Source organism: Netta rufina (genome assembly GCF_964035555.1).
Source record: "Netta rufina genome assembly, chromosome: 2".
Lineage (NCBI taxonomy): Eukaryota > Metazoa > Chordata > Aves > Anseriformes > Anatidae > Netta > Netta rufina.
In genome coordinates, this window is record NC_140124.1 from 19,841,233 (window position 1) to 19,868,428 (window position 27,196).

General features: G+C 37.3%; 1 protein-coding gene across 1 annotated transcript in view; it reads left to right on the top strand.

Moving 5' to 3' along the window:
* LOC311222510 (LIM zinc-binding domain-containing Nebulette) overlaps positions 1-27,196 on the top strand; it is a 256,423-nt gene that overhangs the window by 74,935 nt on the left and 154,292 nt on the right. The gene's annotated exons all lie outside the window — the stretch shown is intronic.

Consider the following 27,196-nt stretch of genomic DNA (forward strand, 5'->3'; position numbering starts at 1 on the left):
TCACTTTTGACATTGGAAATTGGCCTGGCTATGGCCAAATTACAATTGGTAATACTTGATTCCATTTTATTTGGTGAAAGTTAATTGTTTCTACTGTGGCTTTACTCTGGATTTAGTTGCAATCTCTCATTATAAATTGATAATTACTATTGTCTATTAATGCAATAAAGCCTGGGGCGTAAAACAGACAGGAGGCATTAAGAGCTTTCTTGTTTGAGAACTTTGTAGATTAATGGGCCACGTTGAAGGACTGCTAAAGAGAAATATCAGCACAGATATTTAGCACAATATAAATTTTAAAAAAATCTTTACCTTTTGCCATTGTGGTTGTTGATCTTAAGGTTAAGCAAAATTTGTTCGTGGTGAAATTCTACCATCAAGAAGAAGGAGAGTTTTTTGGATTTCTGTGGATTATAGAGTGGAGTTTACTTCACTGTTTTGTAGTTCGGTGGTTCCATGTACCATAGTTTACATTGTGTTAACAGGAATGTGTAAGCTATATTTTGTAAAAGTCTGTTTAAAATAATATAAACTTTAAGTCTACTCTTTTCCTAGTGGTTTGATGAAAAATGATTGGATTCAGGAGAATAGGAACACTTTACTGCTCTTTCTGTCAGTTATTCAGTGGATTGTCTTGTGTGTCTGAGCACAAGTGTGCATACATATGCAGATGGATATATACAAATCTCAGGCAAAAACTTAAAGTAATTGGATGTATGCTTTGCCCTTGTCTATCTCTGTGCTTATATCCAGAATACCATGTACACCATAGGTGAGTTTGCCTGATGGGGCTTTATAAGGATTCAGCTACAGGAGCTATACTCTAATTTGAGGACAGATCTCCAGTGATATGTGGAGAGGAAGAGAAGCTGTCTGACTTCCTCTCAGCTGTTTCAGCTGCCTCTGGAGCCCTTGGTGAACAAAGCTGAGATGATTTCACACCTTTTGTGAGGGCTTACAGTTTTGTACCCTGACTCCCACATGAACCAGGAGACTTAATCTATAAGGTCCTCAGGAAAGTGGCTCTATATAGTGTATATTAATATACTGGCAAAAGTATATTAATAGGACTGTTTTCTATAAGCATTTATGCTTTAACTGGAGAGCTTGTTTGGGTTTGGTTAGAAAAGTATGAATAGGGGAATCCTGTTTGGATGTTTAGAGAGAAGACAATGCTCCTGTATGAAGTCCAGACAGATTAGAATCTCATTTAATAAGCATACATTTTCTTAAATCAGTCTACTTTATCCACAGTTATTGTGGTAATCCTTCTGAAGGACTAGGGGCTGTTGAGAATTTTCAGGGAATTATAGAGTTCAACTCATAGGTACCAGTTTGAATTAAAACTTAGGTAGTAAGGGCTGTGTTGTATCCCAATACATAATGGGCTTAGTACATCTACGTATCTCACACTTTCCAAACGCACTTGTATCTATTTTATCTTGGCTAAATGTTGCATAAGACAAGGAGAGTTGTCTGCTTCTGGAGCCCACAGGAGAAACTGCTTTTCCTACCCTATTTGAAACATGGTGACATGGTGCTTTGTGGAAGGAAACTTGTATTGGTGTTGTTCTCTGTTGATAAGTTGTTGTTGACTAGGTCTGTTGTTGTTCTAGGTCTGGATAAACAGTACCTTCATCAACGAGAAACTTGGAATTTGTTTATGCATAAACTTGCTGAAACTGTTCCCATTGCACTGGCATAAAATGTTCGATAAGGATCTACTCAAAACTTGGAGATGGGGAAAAAAACCTTAATTTCTGAAAGGTGCCTCTTTAGGTAGTGAAAAGATTAGCAAATATAGTACTAAATTACAGTGGAATCTACTATGATCTACTTGGAAGAAAGTCCATGACATTTCATGACATCTGCATCCTTGGTATTTCTTCATGTTGTTTTAATGCTGAAATTAAGATCCAAGGACTTTCTATATTCTAGTTTAAATCTTGCCACAAAATTGTAACTTCTGATTAATTTTTTAAAATACTTTGAAGAGTTGAAGAGTATAAGGACAGAGAAATTGCCATCCTGAATCAGCCCTATTGGCTGTTTTGTCCATTGTCCTACCCTAAGCTTTACAGAGAAAGTAGCAAGACTCCCAGCTGAAACAGATGTTTGAGACATAATTTTACATTGTTCAGGTCTCCTTCTATTACAGTGCTATGCAGTAGAAAAAAAGTATGTACGTGATTCAAGAAAAGTGTTTCCTATGAAACCAAAGCTGGCTGGATAGAATCACATTATTACTACCTTCCAATATTCATCAGAGCTGCTTGAATCTCCTGCCAATGCAGTGACAATTCGGGACTGAACAAATTCTGTGTTAGGTAACATAAAAATTACGTTAACTTCTGAGTAAAAAGAAATACTTTCCTACAGTAATAGCTGCTTTCTAGTTTCTAAGTAAACATTTTTAAGGCTTTTAATTTTTGAAGAGGCACAACCCTGGACTCCAAACATCTTTTAAAAATCCATAGCTTTAGAGGTATTGTTTATCCTAAATAGCTAAGCAGGAGGAATTGGTAAAGAAAACACCATTAAATCTTGTATGACCTAAAAGATGCATGTTTTTGTAAATTTGTTGTTTTGATTTTCGTTTAAGCAGCAATTGACAGCGTTTTAAGTTGCAGTCCTGGGTCCTCTATCAAGAATCCATTAAGGTCAGCATCAGTTGCCAATCTGTCATGCTGACATAACATGACAAGAGAAAAACAAACAAAACCAAAGCATTGTTTTCTGGAGGAGTCGATAGAAAATGGATTGCTCTTTAGAACACTTGAAAAATTATGTTGTTAAGAAGTCAAAAGGCTACATTTAAAAGCTTTACAGGGAATGTTTTCCTTCTATACAGTATAATTTCAGAGTATTTTTCCTCTAGCTTGTTGCTTCCATGGGATTTCATTCAACTCTGTAGTTTGAAGGAGAGACAAATGCATTTTAGGAGAGGCTGGAAGTGCTTTACCATCCTGAAAAACTACCCCATTCTGTGTGCCTTCTCTCTGAATAAAAATTAGTTTTAAGATCTTCTAAATAAAGAGCATATACAGGGATACAGTGTCTCAACCAACATTTATGCCTCTCTGAAGAAAAATCCCTACCTTTAGGGGTAGGGGGTTAGTTAGCGTGCAGTCTTATTCCACAGCATACAATGGATCCTTTTCTTGTGCACTTGCCTCTCCTGGATGAGCTCAAGTACAGAAGTTTCCAATCAGCCATTTCCTCTCTGCTATGTTTACTTAAGAATTGCCTTCATGTACCTTCTTTGGCTCGCCTTAGCTACTGATCTCTCTAACTTTATAACAGTATAAATTGCTCCCCAGTCTTTAGTTCTTGTCTGTGGCAATGCTGTGTAGATCAAAAGCAGTGATTCCAGATCAACTTGCAGAAACAGAGATGTTCTGCAGTGGTTCTTGGCAGGGAGGGTATTGAAGTGTCGGATCAAAGGGAGGGCTAAGGTTTAAGGTGGATTCTCATACTCTAGCGCTTCCTGAGAAAACCTACTTTGTAAGTCTTGAGAAATGTGACAGAAAATCACAGGTACCATCCTACTGCCTTCCTGTCTTAATCTCTGCTGACACAGCCTGAGATTGCAGTCCTTGGAAGCTCCCAGCATATTTTTTCCATCTGAGAGAAAATTCTTATACTTCTTTCATGATGAATCTTGGGATCGGTCACGTTCCTGAGCAATCTGTAGTTTACTGCTTTGAGCAGGGGGAACAACTGAATGGTTCCCAGCAGTCCCATCTAATCTCAGCTATTCTCTGAGATTCCTCTCTGTCCTGTTCTTCCTTGTTTCTTCATTTCTGTGTTCTCCTTTCTTGCCCTTTTCTTTTTGCCTCTCCATTCCAAAAATATGTGCTAGAAAACTTCCAAGTAGATTCTTTTTATTAACTCTTTTCCATGATATTTTAAATGCTTTTTCAATTTATGTACTTTTATGAAGTCTTTGGAATGAACTGCTACAGGGAATGCTATAGGGGAACAAAATGCTGTATAGATTACTAAAGCAGACATTTATTGGATTTCCTGGGGTACTCTGAGTTAGCTAATTGGGGAAGTTGTGGAGAAAACAGCTCTTGGATCTTGACAGAGATGGGATTTTTCCAGAAAGCCATCAAGTACAGGTTATTTATCTGCTTCTCTCTTCACTTGTCCAAGGGTCTGAACCCAACCTGCTCTATGTGTATGAAGAGAATAAAAGGAGTACAGTCTTCTCAGTTCTCTTCTCTCACTGTTGGGTGTGAGTGGCAAGTCCTGGACAAGTTGATGGGGTTTGTGCATGACAATAATCCCAGAGTGCCTGCAGGAGTTTCTGCCACACTCCCTTGTGAGCCCCTGCACAGCAGTGTTTTGTAAATTGTGCTCACCCACCAAATGTGATTTTCTCAACTTGTGGTTTGTTCATCTTCTCCTCTGAAGGCTGTTTAAGTGACTTGTGTTATCTGCATGAGTCAAAGACATAAAGATTATTCTTGATGTGAATAATACATAGCTCGACAAGAGTGCAGCAGGCAGAATGGATTTTTGTCTTCTGGAAAAATGGTTGTTGCCTTTTCTGATTGTTATTTTGCTGAATGGGTGAGGGATTTTGGCTACATCCTGTCTGTACTGGACTGGCTTCTGGGCTTCTGTTACAGAAGAGACAGGCAAGCGCTACTGCATATCTACCCTTTTTTTTTTTTTTTTTTTTTTTTTTTTGCCTTTTTTTTTTTTTTCCCACTTGCAGTTACTAGACAAGCTATAAGATTCAGGATGTGAAAGTAGTGCTTCCCCTTCTCTCCTGTCCATTGCTCCTCACTGTCACAGGGGCTGGACCAGCAAGTAAAGAAAAAAGAGTTGTAACGCTGTGGTCAGGAGACACCAGAAGCAAAGCCACCAAGTGGTGTGAAGTACTACATGTATAATAGCTGATAAACAGATTCGGAGGCTGAGAGGGATTTTCTGTGCAGAATACATTAACTTGGTTTTATGTTAGTGGCACACTGGTCTTGTATTGAAATTCTTTTAATTTCACAGGTGGAATTACAAGTCTTCTGTTGAGATAAAAGATAAAATTATGGACTTCTTTTTGAAGTAGAAAAGAAATAGAAAGGCTTGCTTAAACTTTGTATGATCATGGAATCATAGAATGGTTTGGGTTGGAAGGGACCTTAAAGATCACCCAGTTCCAACCCCCTGCCATGGGCAGGGACACCTCCCACCCGACCAGGTTGCCCAAAGCCCCATCCAGCCTGGCCTTGAACACCTCCAGGGATCCACAGCTTCTCTGGGCAGCCTGTGCCAGGGCCTCACCACTCTCATAGTGAAGAATATCTTCCTCATATCCAACCTAAACCTACTCTCTTTTAGTTCAAAGACATTCCTCCCATCTTATCCCTACACTCCCTGACCAAGAGTCCCTCCTCAGCTGTTCTGTAGGCCCCCTTTAGGTACTGGAAGGCTGCTATAAGGTCTCCTCAGAGCCTTCTCTTCTCCAGGCTGAACAATACCAAGTCCCTTAGCTAGTGTTCATAGGAGAGGTGCTCCAGCCCTCTGATCATCTTTGTGACTTCCTCTGGACTCAATCCAGCAGGTCCATGTCCTTCTTGTGCTGGGGGACCCAGAGCTGAACACAGTACTCCAGGTGGGGTCTCACTAGATTAGATTAAGTTGTCTTAAGACTTAAATATGTTGATTCCTGGTCTTGGTACTATATATATATATATATGTATATATATATATATATATATATTTTTTTTTTTTTTTTCCCCTGGTATCATCCAATTGCAATTTCCTAGTCAGTGTAAAAGAAGTTGCTTATATAGTAGTATTTTTTTCTTGTTTTTTTTTTTTTTTTTTTTTTTTTTTCCCTTGTGTTTTAAATATATATATATATATTTCTTACAATGTTGAGGGCTGACTATTCTTTCATCTATTTTCTTTTTGGGTCAGATAATGCCTTGAAGATCAGTAGGATAAGCTATGTGAATAAAAGCAGTAAATTTCTTTTTTTCTGAACCTATCTTCTTTTGTATATCTGCGTTATATCTAATGGCACAACTACAGGCTTCAGTGCATGTGCAAAACAAGTGCTTTAGACCATTTGTTTTGTAGCATTTCTTTATTTCTCTGCAAAAATTCTGCAAAGATAATCATGGGAAAAACACATGGGGAAGCAAATATGAATATGAATATGAATGCTTGCAAAACATTCAGACGAAACTTTAGACAGACACACATGTGAGCATATATGGAAAATGTCCACCTACCTAACCTAAGCTTTTTGCTAATGATTTGATGATACGAAAGCCAGCAATTTTTTTATTAGTGCTTGACCTGTTGCAGCTATCCATAATGATTTGAAAACATGAATTTGGTAGGAGGAAATCAGAACTCTATTTAAGAGCAAAAAAATCTGCAGAGACTCAGAAGCAAGCAGTGCAAAGAGTTCCTGCTGCCCACAAAATTAGGAAGTCTGTAAAATACTTGGTAATAGGAGAAAAATCACTTTTCCCTTTGCCAAGACTCAGAAGTAGGATGCAAAAAATATGAATATGATGAGATGTATTTTTCTAGCATATGCTGATGTAAAAAGTTATACATTGTCTCTTTCACATCTTTTTTCGATGTACTGTACGTATAGTATAACTGTAAAAAGTGACGGGATAATGCATTTAAGAGAAATACAGATAATTTTTGTGCTAGGATGAGGGCAAGAGTGGTCATGATTGTTAAATAGAGTACTTATTGAGCAAAAGCATTTTTATAGACTTTCTCATGACATTGAATCAATGTAGAGCAAGTAGGACATCCTTAATAGAAAATCTTAGGATCAATAAAATCGAAAGTGACCTCTAGTTATACAATAGAATTATTAGAAAAGGGACAAAAGGGAGCCACAGAATTCATAGCTCTTATTTCTAAGTTTAGTTGTAAAATTTTTAACTGAATCAGCACTAGTAGTGAAATTTTTGTGACTTTTTAGGGGGACAATGAATATAAATATTAATTTAACTATTAAAATGTTATCAGAATTGCTATGATAAAAAAAAAACAATCTCTTACATTCTAATCTTAAAAAAAAAAAATCTTTTTTTCTTTTTTTTTTTTTTCTTTTTTTTTTTTCCTGGGTGGGGAGGGAATGGGTAAATTCATTGAGCTTTGACCATACTGACATGTATGTTCTTTTCCTTATGTGTTGACAAATTTCCCTACTGGTTCTCTTGAACTTATTTTTTGCTTTTGATTTTTGGAACTAGATCTTTTGCTAATGGTTTCTCTGTTCAATTCTGTTGCAGGAAATGGGATGCTGTGATTCTTGTTATTTATGTTTTTGTTGCATTACTGCATGAAATTTAAACCGAAATGAAGGAAACATACTTACAGTTACAGAGAATTTAATATTAAGAGAAGAATAATCTTCCTAAATGAGGCATCCATGGACTGCAAATCAGATGCTGAGGACATATCTGTATACCTAAAAGAGGGACAGGAAGAAATTCCTTGTCCCAAAGACAGCAGTGTGTACTGTTTTTTGTCCATATTGTGTGTGGCTTCTTTCCCTTAGAGTTTTCTGGTTATGTTCAAAACACGTAGCACTTGGTACTGGGCCCATGGAATACTCCTCTCTATATAATGGGTATATATCTCCTCTCTATATAATGGGTATATATCTTTTTCCAGTTCACGTTTAGTGCCAGGGCTATATACTAGCTCAGCAGTGGTATTTGAAGCATGAACCATAGAATGGTTTGGGTTGGAAGGGACCTTAAAGACCATCCAGTACCAACCCCCCTGCCATAGGCAGGGACACCTCCTGCTACACCAGGTTGCCCAAAACCTGGTCCAGCCTGGCCTTGAACACTTCCAGGGATGGGGCATCCACAGCTTCTTTGGGCAACCTGTTAGTGCATCACCACCCTCAGAGTGAAGAATTTCCTCCTAACCTCTAATATAAATGTCGCCTCTTTTAGTTTAAAACCATTCTCCCTTGTCCTGTCATTATCTGATTGAGCAAAAAGTCACTCTTCATCTCTTTTATAAACCCCCTTTAAGTACTGAAAAGTTATAATGAAATGAAACTGAGCATCTGTGAAACATCGTGGCACATGGGATGCTTGGGGGGTCAGCATTCTCTTTGCTGTGTGGAAGGGCTCTGCAGGTTGAAGAGAGCAAGACTGGTGCAGACCTGTCCATGCTGTCTCTCAGAAGTGGCCCCTCAACTGAAGAGTACGCTGGTCTCACCTTGGGAATGGCAGTACTGCAGAGCTAGGGAACAAACAGCCCTGTGGGAAAACAAGGTACTAGTACTGAGTTTGCTCCCTTGCCCTCTCTTATTTAGCAGTCGCTGTAGCGAGAAACTGTTGAAGGCAGAAAATGAGGCCACATCACTTTTTTTTTTTTTTTCCTTTCTGGGCTTTACATCTGTGTCTTTCAGGTGCTGCCATGTTTAATCAGAGGGGGTCCATGTAGTCTCACTTGTTTTTGCTGACACTGCCATTTTTTCCTGAAACACTTCATGCGTATTTTGACTAGAAAGAGGAAACTTGACTAAATGGGTGACTGGTGTGATCCAGTGGTGGGTATTGGTAATGTCAGCATTAAAAAGAATGACTGTCTGCCTTTACTTATTCACCCCAGGATGGAGAAAGGAATTTTCAGGAGGGTTTTGTTAGTCAATGCACTAAATTAGAAGAATTTGTTTTATTTTCTCAATGTTGCCACTGTCACCCTCCAGGATGTTCTTGGTCTTTGCCCTATGCTTGCATTTGTGTAATGGAGGGGATAAATTATGTCTTTTTTTCCACAGCACACTGCAGTGGCTGACATATTTAATAATTTGTAAGTGGCATATGGGTATTTTGGTTAATATCCTCTCATCCAAAGTAAAAGCTCAACATTTTCTTTTCCAGTGTGAGATGATAACAATGAATTCTTCGTACATCAAAGCACTGGATTAACCCATTTGGCATTTTCACATTGTGACAATTAATGGCTTCCATTTAGCTCCTCATTTTAGACTCTCATCTTTTCAGAAGTACTGACCTGTTTCTTACCAAAGAACGAAGCTAGTCATCCGTCTTGTTATAATGAAACCAATTTTTTTGTTCATCCCTAGTAATTTCTTCTCAAAGTTCAGAGAATCTGGACTGAAAATTTCTAGAGGCAAGGTTAATTTTGCCCTTCATTTTTTCTTGTCCTTATTTTCATGTCCTTACATTAATGTGTTGAAAGAATATGATTAATGACTATATTTCACTTAACTGTATTGGTTCTTTGAAAATGTTTTGAAGTTGGTTCTTAACCCCTTGTGAAGTTTTCCTCCCCAAGGAAGAGCCTCTTTTACTCTTCAGATATATATATATATATATATATATATTTCTGATGCTATAAACTCAACCTGCCAGTTTTGCTAGTTCGAGGCACTCTTAAACGTGCTCATTGCTGTGTTGATTTGCAGATGCTCATGGTTCTCTTTCATGTGAGAAATCAAACTGATAGAGTTCACGTATATGAGTTTATCTGTAGATTAAGAGGTCAAATTCTACTTTAACATACCTCTGGAAATGGCCTCAAATCTGCGTTTGTCCCGTAGTTGAATATATACATATATTTTTTTCTGGCATGCAACAAACATTGCATATTTTCTATTGTGGTGGGATATGTAGAATTATAGAACAGAATTTCTGTGAGCATGATTATATCTTTTTATTTGATGCAGTTATTTCTTTTTTTCCCCACAGAGTGCATGCACTCTTTAGATCTATATTAGAAAAAAAGGAAAATATTGATTTACCCATAGACTTCTCCCATGTGATTAACTGTGATGTACGTCTGTTTCTGAAGAGCCTTAATAACTATGCATTTTGTTTAGCAGTTACTTGTCTCTGCTAAAGAATTTTAGATTGTTAAAGATTTCTAAATAATACTTGAGGGTTGCTGTTTTTTTTTTTTTTTAACCCAACACCCTTTCCCCCAAGTATAAGAAATAAAAGTCTATGCAGATGTGTATAGTTACTTTGTGAAAATCTGCTGTTCCCATTGGGTGCATTGGCACCCTTTAAATCCATTATTAATTCTGTTTTTAGTCAACATTTGGAGAAATCCAAGCCCAGTGAGTGTGTCACACACTTTTAATTGGAAGTGTTAAAAAATAAAAGCTTTAAACAAATGAAAAGGCAAAAATAAAACTTCTGCCTTAGTGGAAATTCATAAAATGAACAAACAAAATTTCTTTTTTTCCACATTCCCCATCAAAATGTAGCAGGTTGGTCTGGGTTTTGCGTAGCCACAGAAAGGCTTTGTTTGCTCCATTAAGAGATGCTTTTTGCACTTTGAAGCTTTATGGATCTTTGTCTGCTTGTCTCTCTTTGACCTTGTTTTCAGTTCTTGATTATTTCTGACTGTGTTGTTTGAGCTTCCTGATAACAGTGCAGGGAACACTCAGCACAGCACTATGTGACTGTGAGAAGGAGAAGGGAGAAACCAGCCTTGGCTTGCGTGGCTGTACAAGGCCAAAACAACACATGGATCAGAAATTGCATGGTATTAGGCCTTAAAGAGTATTTGGAAGAAGAAAGGCAAAAGGGTTCCTGGGCAGTCCTACCCCTTGACCCCAATAAAAGGCCATGAGTATTCGTCAGCATTTTAGTTGGTCATTTTCCTGATGCTTAGGTTACTTATTGATGGGGCTGTTTTAGATCCAAGAAATATATTGTCCTTCTGATTTATTCTCAGATGGAGCAGGGACCATTCAGAGTTCAATGATTTCTTGTAACTGCTGCCTTGCAGGATGGATTGAGGTCTGTTCGGGGTGATAGTTTGTCAGGTAGTGCTATGCTTGCAGAAGATTATGTTGATTGGCTTTCAAGTGAAAGGGTCATGAAAGAAAAGAGAAAGGAAAAAGACTAGGATTAGTCTAATGTTTAACCTTGTCCAAACCAAAGTGACTGGAAGAAAATGCAAAATGCTCTAATTGCACAAAATGTTAGAGCTTTGAAGATATTTCGTGGAAACCCTATTTTTGGCCAGAAAAAAAATAAATGATAGAATCTGCCTGGAGCACAGTTTTATTATTTTTCCAGTAGCTTAGTAATCTGTAAATTTTGAAGGGCAAAACACATAAGCTGTTTTAATTAAGAAAAAAAATATACTGTAGCCTGCTTCCTCTTCTGTTTCTTTGGCACTGAATGCCCAAATCAGAAACCCAAATTAAAAATACTAATTTGATATCAAGGACTAAAATGTACATATTTTGTATTTATATAAACTTACAGTTCAGTTCAATTTTATATTTAATCCTTTATGTACAAATATATCTGTATTTAATATACACATGGTAAATCTCTTATGAATCCAAAATAGTCAAATTCCACTTGAATGAAAGTAATTTTACTGGGTGAAATTAAGCATCCCCATCTTGTTTGTTTACTTATTTATTTATTTTAAGGAAGTCTAGGTAAATTTCTCTAAAGGTTTAAAAGAAAAGATTAATCTGTGGATGAAGCTAGCACTTCTGTATCAAGAACAGTGCTCATTTTTTGCAATGTATGATGACTTTTTAATAGTGTAATATAATTCTCAGTAAATGATTTGTTTATATAAGCTTAAATGTGATAGCAAGGTCAGGAGAATGATAGAAGTTGATCAGTCCTGCCAAGAAGGGAGTAATACAGATAAGTTTATTGAGCATGGGATGCTCCAGTGCCTGTGTGATAAGGCAGGAATGTGAACAGCCATTGCAGAGGCAGGTCGAGCACATGGCACAGCACAGTTTGAGATAAACTTGAAGTGGGATACGTGGCTTGTGTCAATTGAAGTAAATTGTTTTGATTCATGTATAAGAAGGGAATCAAAAAATCAAGTAATGGTGAATTTGACTCGACTTGTGGCTTTCTGCTGTGTTTTTGTGTTGTATGCCCTTACACTGTTGGGATGAGCACATTAATACTGTACCTTGTGAACACTGGAGTCTTTGCTACTAGCCTGAACCTGTGGTCACTCCTGATGCAATAAAATAAGCACTCCTGATCCTGCTGCTGCCATCTCCAAGATGACAGCACCTACTGCAACAGAAACTGCTCATCCTTTCCCATCCTTTCAAATTTAACTCACTTCATCAGTTAAATTCCCTCCTTTTCCAGTGCCTCATCCCATCTAGCAGTCCTTAAGGCCATCTATCTCTTTTAACATTTTTTTCTACTTTGCATTAGTTCTGCTTTGCATTCCAGGCTGCCAGGCTCTTAAATACTGTTATGTGCTACCATAATGCAAGAGTTTGGGATCCTCTCAATAATACATGGCTTGTGGGCCCAGGAATTGGAATATTTTGAAATGAGTGATACCAATCAAAAATGAAGCTGTCACCCTGGCAGGCTGTCAGCAGGGTGCGGCACCAGGGACAGCAGTTGCTGACTGGAGAAGTGGAGGGGATGTGGAGAGCAGGCAAAAAGGGAGGACCAGTGGTAAAACACTGTGCTCAAGGCAAAGCCTCAGTTCAGATGGAGTCAGACTTTAGAGGAGCTTTCAGCACATGGAGAGTTGTGCTGTGCAGAACACCTGGCTGTCATCCATCTGGAGTTCAGCTTTGAGTGAGTTATAGTTACAACTACGCATTTATTGATGATGGGTTAAGTTAGTAGATGAAAATTTTAAAATTCCCTCTGTTTTTGTAAATGCTGTCTTTTTTTGGCATGTTAATATGACCTGGATGAATCAAGATGTCTAAAATAGGTTAGTGCCCCTAAAAATGTCTGTCCATTAACTATGAATAAGTATCAAATGAATCTCTTGGCTAAAGCCTTCTGAAGTAGGGTGGAATTCAGGAATCTCTTATTACATAGAAGGCAATATATGAGCACTAAATGACACAATAATCAATAAAAATTTGGCTTTGCCAAGGGACTGTAGTCAAGAAAAAAGAATAGAAGAGAGAGAGGGTGCATCAGAAGTCTAGTGAAAAGTCCATCTGCTCTCCTGAACCAATAAGTAGTGGAGAGTTACGCTTGTCGTCTTACCTTATAGCACCCTGTAGGACATCCTTGTAACCCAAAGCACGGTGAGGGGGTCAAACAAAACTTTTTCATTTTATGTTCTACCTCTGCTCCTTCCTTCTGCTTAAAAAGGATGGGAAGACACTTCCTGGTGACCACAGGTATTGAAGGTACTTATTTTAAATAGCACAGGATGTGCAGACATAAACAATCTGGTCTCTCCCTCTTTTGGAGGAAAGGTTCCCACCTGCTTCTAGTGAGTTGAGGAATTGATGTTTATAAATGTTCTTAATAGGCTTCTCTATTTAATTTTTCTTTAGACTGTTTAATGGCAAGTGATTTGACATAGGCATCAGTTCTTGGAGCATTTAAGTGTTTCTAATTTGTTACTTCTGTCTATTTTTAAGAAAATTGTGTTTTACTAGTTAAGAAGTCCCCAACATACATAAACTCTTAATTAATTTTGTTACTGAGCTCTCTGGAGCCATTTGAGCTTTATATCACCTTGACGAACAAAGTTCCTCTAGATCAGAAATACAACGATTAGAGGACTATGACTTTTGTTTTGGCAATAGTGAACAATTCTAAAGATTAACATTTGCATTTTATTACTCTTCTGAGAAACCAAGTTGTTTAGTTTTCTGATTATGACTCTCATCGAATTTTTGTCTGCTCTTGTAAGCTTTAAGCAATTTAAGATCTACTGCAGCAATGTTACAGAGACAAACACTGCAAACCTTACTGCTGATTTTAAGTGTGACTAGCCACATGAAGATGTAGGCTAAGATAATATGAGAGATTAGGTATATTTTCAGATATAATGAAAAAGAGATTTGTCCAATGAGTTATTATCTATAAATCTCGGATCTGATTCAGTTAAAATGGAGAAGTTTTTTTTTGTTGTTGTTGTTTGTTTGTTTGTTTGTTTGTTTTTTGGCTAGAATGAAGAGTTTCAGTAACAGGCAGATTTGTTTCTAACAAATGCTGATGGAAGGCCATATTTATTTAAAAACAATGTAGTTTTAATTTTTCATTAATTTTCCTCTGCTTCAAAATTTTGTGTGCATCACTGATTATGAGAATTAAAACTTGGCGTTTTACTGAAAGCAGAGGAAAACACTACTTTGCTGAAACTTGCTGATGGTGTTAAGTCCCAGAAGGAACTTCCTCTACTTGATGCAGTCACATCTCTAGATGCTTGGGAACTGGCAGCAGTATAGATGCTGTTATAGCATGGGTCTTCATCTAAGTGGATTTATTCTGCTAAGTAGTTTGTATTTCAAAGGCAATTAAATAGCAGTACTTAAGTATCTTAAGTATCTTGGATATGTCTCCATAATACTGTATTAAACAATGAAGAAATTTGGTCTGTAAATAAATTGTGTGCAGAAATCTTCACTTGAAATCATAGTTAAGTGACCAAAATCATAATATAAAATAGGAATTTTCTCATATTAATGGATATTTATTTGTTTTACATGAGAATTTGTTTTCACATGTATGCTGATTACATGTCTCTCAGAAATACAGAACCAAAGAAAGTGAAGTAAATACTTTGTTGTGCCAGTTGGCTATTAAATGATAAATACTAGTTCTGTAAGGAAAAAAACAAACCAAAAATTATTTGTAGATTTACACTGGAATAATACTTTTAGGGAAAAAAAGTTACCAAATATAATCCCAGGGTTAAACTGAACATTTATCAATGATGTTGCTTTACAAATAAATAGACCATTTCCTTTCTGTAATATTCCGGATGACAGCAGTAAGTTATTCATCTGCAAACTCTGTTTCTTTTCTGAATAGATGTCTAAGGTTCATTGTGTTTTCCAGGCTGATTCATGTTCTCTATGTAAATGGTTGAATAGCTGGCTGTTGTTTCTACCTTGGTAATGAGCTACAACAGCAATACAGAGAAGTCCATCTAAGGGAAAAGACATATTCTTCACCTCGGAAAGGAAGGGTTGGGAAAATGTATTTCCTGTTTGATATTTTACTTGAAAGAGCAGATCAGAAAGAAACATGTGACTTACAATTGTTTTATGTCAATTTTATCTTCCTTTGCTTATCAGGATTTTCTTTGAAGTATGTGTTCTTGGCATCAGAAATGAAACAAATATTAATAACTGTCCCAATCCTGATTTGGAAATAAATTAATGTAGCACATTATTTCTTAAGGGTATTTGCTTTGTGTACATTTCAATTTCCTTTGGAATGTATGCTGTTGAAAAATAAGGGTTATTGCCCTAGTTCTTTTGTACCTCACTTTCAATTAAATCTGATTTCTGTTACCATAGCATTGCCTGTTCGTATGCCACTCAGTCCAGTGCTGGTCATTTGTGAATATTTTCCATTTGACTGTATGGCTTAATGACAAATTTCCAAACTGACAGCCTCTGTCCAGTATTTTGGGTCTGTGTGGGGGGGTGGTTAAGCAGCTGTTTTTTACAACTGATGCAATTGCTAATACGTTTCCTATTCATGAAGGCAGACTTCTATTCAGTACCCCTGGGGACTGTAAACATCATTTTTATCATGTTGGAACTAGAGGCTCTGTCAGCCCAGTGAAGTTGTTCTCAGTTAGTATGAGGCATTCTGATTCAGGAGGGAATAAGTGCTCCCGTTCAAGCCCATTTTTCTTTGAGTGTTGCCTTCACTGATTTCCAGCTGTTACTGTGAAGCTTTGGGGAGCTAATGGGGTTCATTGGAAACGTCTATCTCAAAAGCAAACGCATGAGTCAGTGTCTAGTTGAATGACTGGAAATTCTCATGAAAAAAAAAAGGTTAATACTCATTTAGCTAATATTTCAATGTATATTGACCATCTTGACCATCTTTTACAGTCAAGTAATTAAAGAAAATTAAGTTGAACGTTTCTTATTTGCATTAATGTTGGGAACAGTTTATTGCCAATTCCCGAATTTTATGAATTAGTGCAAATGAAAAAAAACACTCTTTACAAAAAGGTAAAGTAATATGCGTGGAGCCCTATACAATAATGACACATCATAATAACTATATATATCATAATAACTAGTAACTCCAGTACATGCAGGGGAAATTAAAATATTATAAATTAAGAACAGAATCTTTCTTATGCTGAAGTTCACTGTTTGTCCCTTTGTTTAATGTGTTGAGATTACAATCCTGTTGTGGATTTTTTTTTTAATTTTTTATATTTTTTTACACTGAGGTCTAAATTCATATAATGCTTCTCGAGTACCATCGTCCTATTCTCTAGTAGAGGTCATTGAGGCCTAAAGGCTCATTATAAGACTTCCTTACATTCTGATATAACTTCAGTTTTTCCTCTTTTGAAGCATCTGCAGTTGTCCTCATGGCTGCCAGAGGTAGCACAGCACCTTGCTTTGATCCATTTGGATTGTTGCAAGGGGCTGAGAAGCATCGCCCCTTGCTGACTTCCCCCTCCCCCTGAAAGCCTTTCTGAAAATCCAGTGCACCTGAAAGCTCAGCTCCAGCTCACTAACTGATATATTTTCAGAACTATTACTTTTTCTTCCAGGAAATTAGTTTTGCTGACAATCCCCTTGTGTGGCTGCATTACAAGCCCAGCTCTGATTTTTCTTGCAGAAGACTTCCCCCACCAGTCACGTTCACAGTGCCAGAGCTAACCCCATGTTCCCAGATGTCCAGTTTGTATTCTATCTGTGCCTCTGTTAGACTTGTCCCTAGAAAGCAGGCTGTCTTCTTGCCTGTGTCCTTTATATCCCCTACCCATTGCTTTTGGCACAATTTTTTGGTCCCAATAAAATGCTAAAATGTAGGCTAAATAGTTCCTGGCTGTGGCCAAAAAGTTTGTTAGTTATCACTTGCAAACCTAACTGACTGAGAGACAAAAGCCTATTTTGACATATCTGAGATTTCTGTGCCATCTCTCTCACTCATTGGAACACAAAATAACGTCAATCTTTTCATGCTCTGCTATAATTTAGCCTTGTGTTTTTGCATCAGAGAAGCAATTCATACCATCACATACCAAAGTTTTAGACTTCTGTTTCCTGATTTCACACTCTATCTTTTCCTTGTTTTCAATTATTATTGATGATGACAACAGCAAATCTGAAGCAGGAGCACTTCTTGCTATCTGTGTGCTCACTCTCTGTTTTTGGGAACTTTTTCTACTGAAATGAGTTAAATTTATCTCCAAAACCATAATAATTCCATTGCTACTTCAGCTTCAAAGTGATCCTTTTTTCACACCTGTGCATCTTTCCAGAGCCTCTCTCTACCCAGGCTGAGGTGGTATCTGAATTTCTTGTACCAGAATCTCTCTGCTCACAGTAACACAACTGATTAAAGCCTAAATGCCCATAACTTTCCAGAACTCCAGCTTACAGATTGGAAGGTGAAGCACTGCATGTAGAGCAGCCAAATACTCAGTCTGACCTAATGGCAAGACCATGACTACCTATTAAGATGACCTGAATTTCGGCTTAGGCTACCTTTTACTTTTCTGTTGAAACACCTAGTTATTGGAAACTGCCTGCAAGCTACAGTATCCGAATGCCTTAAAGTATTCAGTTTATATGATACTCATTTAGGAAAATGGAAAGTAGGAAACTGACAAAGATTGTATTTCTTTGCTTGTATTCTACCAGCTATCCTTTTTGCTGGTGGCAAAAAAGATCTACTGAAATAAAAATGATGTTTGCTAATCTTAATGTTGTCAGGAATGAAATGTTAGATAAGATTTTCTTTTATCCTTACTCCTTTATGTTCTGATTTCTGAACAAAAAAGTCAGTTCTCCCAAGTGCCTAGAACACATTTATTTTCATTACAACTAGAGCACCTAAATATTTAAATCAGTCCCAGGGACTCAAATGATTAAGTTGCTTTATGAGACTCAGTCTTCTAAGTCACACAATAGCTTTTTGAACAGCATATTCAGCCCTAAGGCCGTCATTCAAAAATCAAAAATACAGACCAATTTTGTTAAGAACTGTTTTAATCATCTCATTCCACAGTTTTTGTACAAGTTGGCCTCTGGATTTGGTTATTTTGAAGTAAAAAACAGTATTAAGATAACTGCTACATAAATTGCCAGTGTCATATTTTTCACAAAATCAGATATTTAGCTTGGGGTAGGTGAGGTCTTTAAATGAATGCTCTCCTTTCAGTACTGTTGCTCTCTTCAATTCTCCCAACTAACTCTCTATAGAACAAAAAGGAGCTATACCAATTAATAATAATTCTTTTAATGGAAAAGCAAAGGATTGAAGCTGAATATGCATTTATGTAATTCTGCTGAATATGACTATTTTTCCTGATTTGATGTAGCCCACGTATCAGGATAAGCAAGGTTGAAAATAAAATTTGGTTATTTAGCAATTAAAATTTGCTTTGGTAGAACACCTAGAACAAATCAGTTAAATTCGGTCACACTTCTGAACTATCAAAGAAGCTGAAAATAGCTTATGAAAATTTTGTGGTGGAACTTATGACAGGACTAGTATGTTCTCTAAAACGAGGTCTATAACTGTCAACATTTTTTTTTTTTTTATATGGCCTGTGGAGGGGAACAATTACACTTGGGAAAGTTGATAGGTGTATCCAAATGCTGTTCATGTGTTTAGGAAGAAATACTACTTACCAGCTTCCATATGCAATCTAGCTGCACAGCTTCAGTGAAGTTCAATTGCAGCCCTCTAGTACAGGGTACACTACTCTGGGCTTGCTAGTATGGAACAGATTATATGGTGTATTAAGAAAACTTGGCCCACAATGTGCTAATGTGCTATATGGATAATAAGGATAATCGTTTTAATATGGCATTATATGTGATTTTCCTGTGTATGTTTGCATAGTTTTATAATACCAGAAGTAATACAGGAAGCCTTTGGCTTGTGCAGAGGTAGTGAAGTTGCATAAGGCATTCCCTGCAAAATTTGAGATTGTAGCTGTGTGCAGAAGATAGTTGGACTATTTCTTGGAGAGGTTTCAGTGGAAGGCCACTGCTTAATTCTCGTAGGCAACTCAGCAGCACACAGCTCTCTTACTCCTCCCACCTTCCCCTGTGGGATCTAGGAAGAGAAGAGGAAGAGCAAAAATTGGAAAGCTTGTTGTTGAACTCAACCAAAAAAAAAAAAAAAAAAAAAAAAAAAAGCAAAGGAGAAGTGGAAAGAAGAAAGGAAAAATAACCAAACATCCAAACAAATCAAACAAACCAAACATCCAAACATGTGATACAAATGCAGTCACTCACCACCTCCTTTTGAACAGATTATGCCCAGCCAGTTCCCAAGCAAACAACGGCTAATTTACCTGAACACCCCTCGTCTCTGTTTTATTTCTGAGCATGATGACATATGACATATAGCATGGAATGTCTCTTTGCTTAGTCTGGGTCATCTTAGGCTGTGTCCCTTTCCAGTCTATTGAGTGCTCTGCAATCTATTCACTGGAGGAGCACGATGAGAAACAGAGAACGTCTTGATCCTGTGCAAACATTTTTCAGCCATAGCTAAAATGTGAGCGTGTTCAGTGTTTTGGTCACAAATCTGAAACATAACACTGCATGAGCTGCTATGAAGAAACGTAGTAACACCCCTGCCAGACCCCATACAGCCACAATGATGATCAGAGGATTGGAGAAGGGTTTAATCCCATCTCAAGTGGGATTAAACTGGGTTTTCTCATTTTAGGGAAGAGAATGCTAAGGGAAAATCTAATCACTGGTGTCCAATAACTAAAAAGATAGCTATAAAGAAGGTGGAGCTTCTATCTTCATAAGATTGCATGGTGGCAGGAGAAGAGGCAATGGGAATAGTTGCTTCACAAGAAATTCTGTCTTGGATATAGAAAAAAAACCCTCTATACTATGAGAGAAATTGACTATTGGAATAGGTTGCCCAGAGAAGTGGTGAAATCTCCCTTTCTGGAAAAAATCAAGATTCAACTTGACAGGGTCGTGGATGGACCATCCACGACCTTTTCCAAGGCCATGCATTCAACAGAAGGTTAGACCGGATGGTCTCTATGGAAAGAAGGCATGTTGGTTTGGAGGTTTATTTGTAATTTTCTGAGTATAAGTGAAATGTAATGAATATGTAAGATATTAGTACATAAATTCCAGAAAATTTGTGAACAAATGTCAGTTCCACAACAAAAAATAATGTGTAGTTCAGTAAACAGTGCACTAGGTATGAAGGAAAATCTTTTAGGGCCTGCTCGTCAGTGCTGTGTAAACTGGGGTACTTCATTCCTCCTCTTGTGTTAATTCTCTGACGTTTAAGATGGGGAAAATTGTCTTTTAGAACACAAGAAGAATAATATCCAATCACAACTTTCATAGTTAGACTGTGCTTTTTGTGATGCTCTTTAGTTGCTTTCAGCAAAGCATTTCTTGTACTTAGCAGATATTCCTCAGGGATAACACCATTTGGAGTGGAAACATATTTCTATTTAAATAGTAGTGAGATTTCTGTTTTCTTTCAGCCTTGTAAAATAGTCTAATTTTAAAGCTTAAATAGAATACAGACTCTCCTAGGACTTATGTTGTAGGTGTATATTCTTCTGTTACCATTTATGTAAACTTTTTAGAGGTGTTTATTTTTAGTTGGAAGGGACATTCAAATTATGTTTTAGAAAGGTTTATTTTAAGGAATTTTAAAGAGGTTGTTGTAATCAGGTGAAAAAAAATAATCCTGATTTTGATAGATATATATTGATCTTTTTATTACAGTTCCTGATAGCACTGTTCAAGGTGCACAAATTGTGAGTGCAATAAAGCCCATCAGACAAATACTGTCAGGACGGTGAGGAGAAGGCTCACTGGAGTTCACTGAGAGTGTCATGGAAAAAAATTCTGCCATGCTGATCTGTTCTTTCTAAATATGATGAGCATTTATTGTAGCACTCATGTAGAAGAGTGGCTTTTTGTGGGTTAACAGCAGGAGCTACAAACAAAAATTGTGGCAAAATGATTAGACTACAATCACATGTTTGTGTAAATCTATGCTATAAAAAATTGTCTTGTCATTTTAAAATATAAATTGAAGCAGAGCAATAAGCAGGGCAATAGATCAGATTCTGTCCTTCATCAAAAGAAGAATGGATTAAAGCATCTGAATTATGTGGATGCAGTACAATGATTGCATGGAGACCCTTAAAAACTCACAGATGTAGTGTTTTAAAAAGAAAGAAAAGAAAAAAAAAGTCCAGATTAAAGCATTTTTTTAAATGGTTTTAGTCATAAAATAGAAATAAAGGGCAAGGAAGAGGGTTAACTGTTGCTTTCTTCCCTCCTGGGAAATATATCAAACCATATGTTTCAAAATAAGAAAACTTTCTTTCGATTCTGTGGCAGCTGATGTTAGAAAACTCTCAAGATAGTGCAGTACTGACCTCCTGTGTTTCAGGATATAACAAAATAAATGTGTGCGAAAATGTCTTGCAGTTAAGAAATAACACATTGATGGTTTTTCCTTAAGTGTAGAAAGAAAGGGGAAACCAGTAGTGCTGTCATCCAGTTGAGCATTATAAACACATTCATATGTGACTTCAGTTCATTCTGTTTGTACCAAGCAGTGTACGGATGGTAGTTTTTGCCAGGAAAGTTCATATTAGCACTTGTATTTTCATAGGAATAGATAAATCCACAGTTTTTGGATCTTTCTTTCTTCTTTGAACCACTTACCATATTAGTATCTCCCTTATTTTCTACTTTCTACAGTCCATAGAGAAAAAAGTCAATTTGAATCACCAAATGCAAACTGAGATGTGAATTACACAAGGGAGAAGGTACTCAGAAATGAGGCTGATACTGCTGAATGTAGTCCATCTGTTATTTATTTCCTAATATATATATTTTTTTGTCTTGCCACTCTATTTTTTTCTGGTAGTTTTCTTTTGTTTCTACAGTCTTTTATTAATAATTTGATTTATTTTTCACATTTTTCCCCTTATCATGCTTTTCTGTCTCTTAACTTCTCTGATCTCTTCATCTCTTCTAAGGAGCATTTTGCATGTACACAAATGATTTGTTAAGTTAGCTGTCCAACTCAGTTATTCCATCCCTAAAATTTTGTTCAAAAGCTCTCATTTGCTTTTTTTTTTTTTTTTTGTAAAACAAATAAGGAAAGCTTTACGTTGGACTCTTTTCTCTGAAAACCCTTGAATGTGGGAAGTAATTGATTGTTATGTCAAGGTGCAGTGGAATCCAGCTTGGGAAGGATTGATTATGAGCATAAAGAAAAAGGCTCCATCTCCACTGACGGTTCAGTGGGGGAAGGGGGATGAAAAAAAGAGAAAGCAAGGGAGAGTGGGAGAAAGAAGAGGGTAAGAAGAAAAAAAGTTCAAACGTTTAAACCTCCCAGAAAGGTGCTGTGAAGGATTATGGCTAGCAGGCCTTTGTAGAACATGCTCCGTTTACTTTCTAATTATTCTCTAATAGTTGTATGCTAATGTGATAGGTGCTGTAGAAATAGCTAAAATGGGGGTAAATCCACCTTGCATTTTTCACTCAGTTCCTCAGGCTTCCATGGTGTAATTTATATTAAAAATGGCCAGTAGTGTTTCTGGCTTTTTATGCAGTGATACAGCATTGGCTTTTGGGTGGTGAATATCTTTTACAGTCATAATTAGTGCTATAATCAGTGCTCTCTGCAGCATGAAGAAAGACTGAAAATTATATATGCATTTCTAACTCATGCATTTAGTATTTACAAATGTGTAAGTTAATTACAAGAAATGTTGTGATTCTTAAGTGTGGGTTTTATGCTTTGTTTGTATTATTTTCAATTAAGAAAAAAGAATAAAAAAAATAGATGATATTTCAGAATGTGATGCAAAAAGGTATCCGTGGGCAAACTGTGCTCCTGCATTCTGCTTTCTCCCTATTGAGGGTCAGCCGACCACATGCATGATGGCACAGCAGGGGCTTCAGAAGCCTTCCTCAATCTCATCTATAGTCCTGCTGCATCCCGGTATGGATGGAGATAGCACATCTGGCAGTATTTGCCTGGAAGCAGGAAGTGCGAGGTTGGGATTGTGGCACTGTCTTTGTTGCGTTGGCTGGCAGAGCAACACATGCATGTGAAAAGCATACACTGCATCCTTTCAGAATGTGGTCGAGCATCTGTAGTCATGTACACTCCCTTGAATTCCTGGCAGAAATTCTAGCTGAATCAGCTAGATGTGCACCTGGCACTTCCATCGTGCTATGGTAAAAGGAATGGGCTGACCTAAACTCCAGATTTATGTGGATTTAGTTATGGAACTCTCAATAAAATCAATGCAAACTTTAAGGGCAGTATATCCCTTTGGGGTAGATAATATATACCATGCTTGGTAATTTTTGCATTTTTGTAGAGGAGAAAGAATAGTCTCCTGTTATGCTTAGGGAGTCTTTCTTGGTTGTGAGATATGCAATTTCTGGAATCCGAGAATTGTTTTAGTATAGGCTGAAGAAATCATAAAAAGGTTCATGGGAAAGAGGGTGTTTCTCTGGGCTCTGCTGAAGCTTTTCTAACTTTTAAAGAAGCAAGATGCGGTATGGAGTGTGCAGAAGATTTCAGTCTGTAGTTAAAAGTAAGTTGGAATTTGTTTGACCTTTTTCCCTGTACATTCTTTCCAGAGCAGTAGGTGGCTGAGGTCAAACTGAAATGTGTCACTGGTCAGTGTCTGAATTTAATTAGTAGGCAAGGATTTGGAAAACTCCAAAGTACAAGATGCTTGATCACCACCTACCCATTTAAAATAAAAACAGAACATGATCTGTTTGTGTTTTCCTTCCGCCAGCTGGTACAGTTTTCTTGAATTTGTTTGTTTCTAAATTCAAGGTTTAAATGTGGGAAATGTTACACAAAATTGTTGTGCTACCAGGCTGGTTACTCAATCTAGTTTATGACATCTGCAATGATTTATGTGGACAGTCACTACCATATATCACATATCTGTTTTTATAGCAGAAATTATGAACAGTTGCCATATTTGCTGCACTGATTTCCTTACTTCCTAGTCAAACTTGCAATCTTTGTGTTGATTTATAGACCAATCTAAGAAAAATTAAATTAATATATTTTACTCTTAGAGGCAGAATATTAGGGATGATTATGATGAATTGTGATATAAATACTTACTGAAACTTAAAAAAAAAAAAAGCTACAATTTCAGCTAGTCGAGTACTGATTTCCCAAGCCAAAACATAGTAGTAACACTCTGTGTCTTGGTAACAGATATGTTTGCAATAACTCTAGCAGTTTTGTTCCTACAACTCAGCCTGCCTGAGGTCTTTATGTACTACCCTCACCATTTAAAAATAATGGTAGTCTTGAATAGCTCCTAGAGAGTGACTTGCCCCCAGTTTGAAAACACTGCAAAGCCAAACATTTTTTACATGTAGTCTTTTAAGAGTTGTCACATTAAAAAGAGCATAAGTGAGAAATTCTAGGGGATTGAGTGTGCATGATAGGGACTTTTAGTGACATAATCTACCTTTGTTACGTATTATTTCCATTTACCTAGATAACTTTTTATAAATTCTTGCCAAAATGCAATTTAGATATGGCCTTTTAATTCCAAGTCCTCAAGAATTTCCTACCACAGATATATGCCTATTTTTTTTTGGGTTCATTTCTGTGTACCTGGAAAATCTTCTATATTGACTATTAGAGTAATAGAAATGGAAATGAAATTCAGTAGATTACTTTGATGCTTACGGCTTATACAAAGAATGTTTTCTTAGGTAATTTTAAATTATTTCTCTGAAGAATTCTCAACATCACCACTTAATAACATATTTTTTATGCTTTAAATTTTAAATTCTCGACTCAGGAAAGGGATAGGTGCCTGAGACAAGACAGGGTTATTGGTTTCCTGTTAACCAATGACTCCACAGTTTGGTTATTATTATGATTTTTTTTTTCATGGTAGGAGAGAGTAGGTCAGGTACTGAGGCTGTGATCTTCCAAGTAACGCTGCATTGTGCATTCAGTGAAAGATGCCATTGCGGGACCCCTGATGCCAGGCGTGAACTGAATGCCCCTCTGATGCTATAGGGACGTGGCCCTGTGGCAGCATTGCTGTTTTTCAGGGTTCTTAATGTGTCTTGAGGGCAGTCTCTGTGCTTGGTGTGCACAGAGGACTCTTGTTAACTTGAACTAACAGCAGCCTCAGTTGGTATTTACCAGCAATTAGTAATTTCAGAGTATTTGTCAGAAATTTAGCTGGCAGGTGGAAATGGGTAAAGTTAGCCAGATCCAGTGCTGGTGAAAAGAAGATAATAAAATAAAAAAGTCAATTACTAGTCAAGAATTGTCTCATGACAAAGCTGTGTTTAAATTCCTTAGTGCACAACATGATTGTGATGACAAGTTTCAACACATATAGCATGATAAATGGATGCTATTCTTTTACGGCAATGATTACATTATACATGTTGGCATTTATGGGTCGCAGTTGTATCTTGTTAGAATATTTGATCTTCACACCATTTTTTTTTTCCCTGACAGCTGGAATAAGACCATGAAGTCAAATGGCAGGGGCCATAAAGGTCCCTGGTTGCTGAACTGCTTCTGTGCCTCAATTTTTCAAGTTAGATTTGCTTTTTAGGGTTGATGTTTTTGTGTTTCTACTTGGTGATTTATTTCATCTCTAAAATAAAAACAACACTTTGAGCCAAGGTCTTTAAACTCTGCCTGCAAAATTGTAATTAGATCTGTAGTGGGTGTAGATTAGTAAGGTGCAAAACCAGAGTGTCACATAATTGCCTAATGCATATGTGCAAACAAGAGTTTTTTTTTGTGCAGATGAATAAACCTGCAGATTCTTTCCTCTCCCCTCATCTGAAAAATTAGCCTTGCATGTTTCATATTTTAAAGTAATAACTGATTTTTAGGTTGGGACTGTAATAACCATCTTGAAGTAATGAGACTTCAGAGAAGTCTTAAGTGGTTTGTGTAGTTATCACTGTCTTTGACAAAAAAAAAATAATCCATGTGAAGTACAAATATGGTTTCTTTTGATTTAATTTTAAATGCCAGATCAATAAATGTGGGTCCTTGGTTTGCTCCTTAGTACTCACCTACAGTTCTGGCCCTACTGCTGTTTCCCTTTCCTCTATTCTTCAACTTCTGGCTCAATTCACCTTGTTTGGAATTGGAATATTTCTGGCTGTTTCTGCCACTCTTTTACTATGTGATATGAGTCTCTGTGTTAGTGGTTTTGTGTAGGAGCTAGAGGGGAGCACAATGATAAATAATTAGGAAAAATATAATAATTAATGTGTAATATTACAAACATTAAATTAACTGCTATTTAGTTATGCTTCAGGATGGCCTTGCCTCCTCCCAAAATTTTGTTTTATGAGTTGTTGTGCATATAACACTGCTATCTATTTGCTGGATTCCCTTTGCTTTATGGTAGCTTTTATTTGTCTACTTTTGTATATTTTAATAGTTAACATTTCCTATTTCTGTCTCATTTGATGCTGGTGCTATTAACAAAGAGAAAACTGAGACCAGATGGTTGCCAAACAGTGAAGCCACCTGGTATTCTAGCAATGCCAAATATATTTTCCCCTCCATTTTTCTTTAGAAAATGACTGAGACAAGTTCAGGATTTTTAGAGGGTCCCATCCCACACCCTCTAAGTTCCTTCATTTCTGTTCTTACTCATGTTATTCCCTCTCTGTCTTTCAGGTGCCTCAGGTTGGTCTCCCATCCAAGCCATGTGCTGCTGCTGCTCAGTAGGCAGTTTGCAGACCTTGCAGCACTGAGCTGCCCCTGAGGTTACTGCTGGGTGCCTGGCCCAGACCCACTGCTTGCCCCACAGCCCTGTGGGGGTGGGATGAGAAGCAGAGTCCAATGGGGTGACCCTGTCTCCAGCCTGCAAGGAGCTTTCTCTGTGCCGCTTGGGTGCACAGCAAACAAGCAAAAAGCCAACTACCTTGAGGAACAGGGCATTTTGGCTGTAGCAATCTGCAGCTTTCCATCTGATGCCTTGTTGATTTGAGGGCCAAATCTGAACTGGAAGTGTTTTCAGGGGTGTGATAGTGTGAGCTGGGACTGACATAATCCCAGACACGATGTTACAGCAGTGCAGGCACAGTGTACACTTTGCTCTGAGTAGCAGGAGTTAGACTAAGCTAACCAGAAATATTTTTTTTATTCCCAGTACAAACTGCATCTACGCTCTTATCTCCATGCCAGTGCCGTATGCTGATCTGAGCTGCACCATGTGTACAGTGACAGACGAGCTGCTCGAA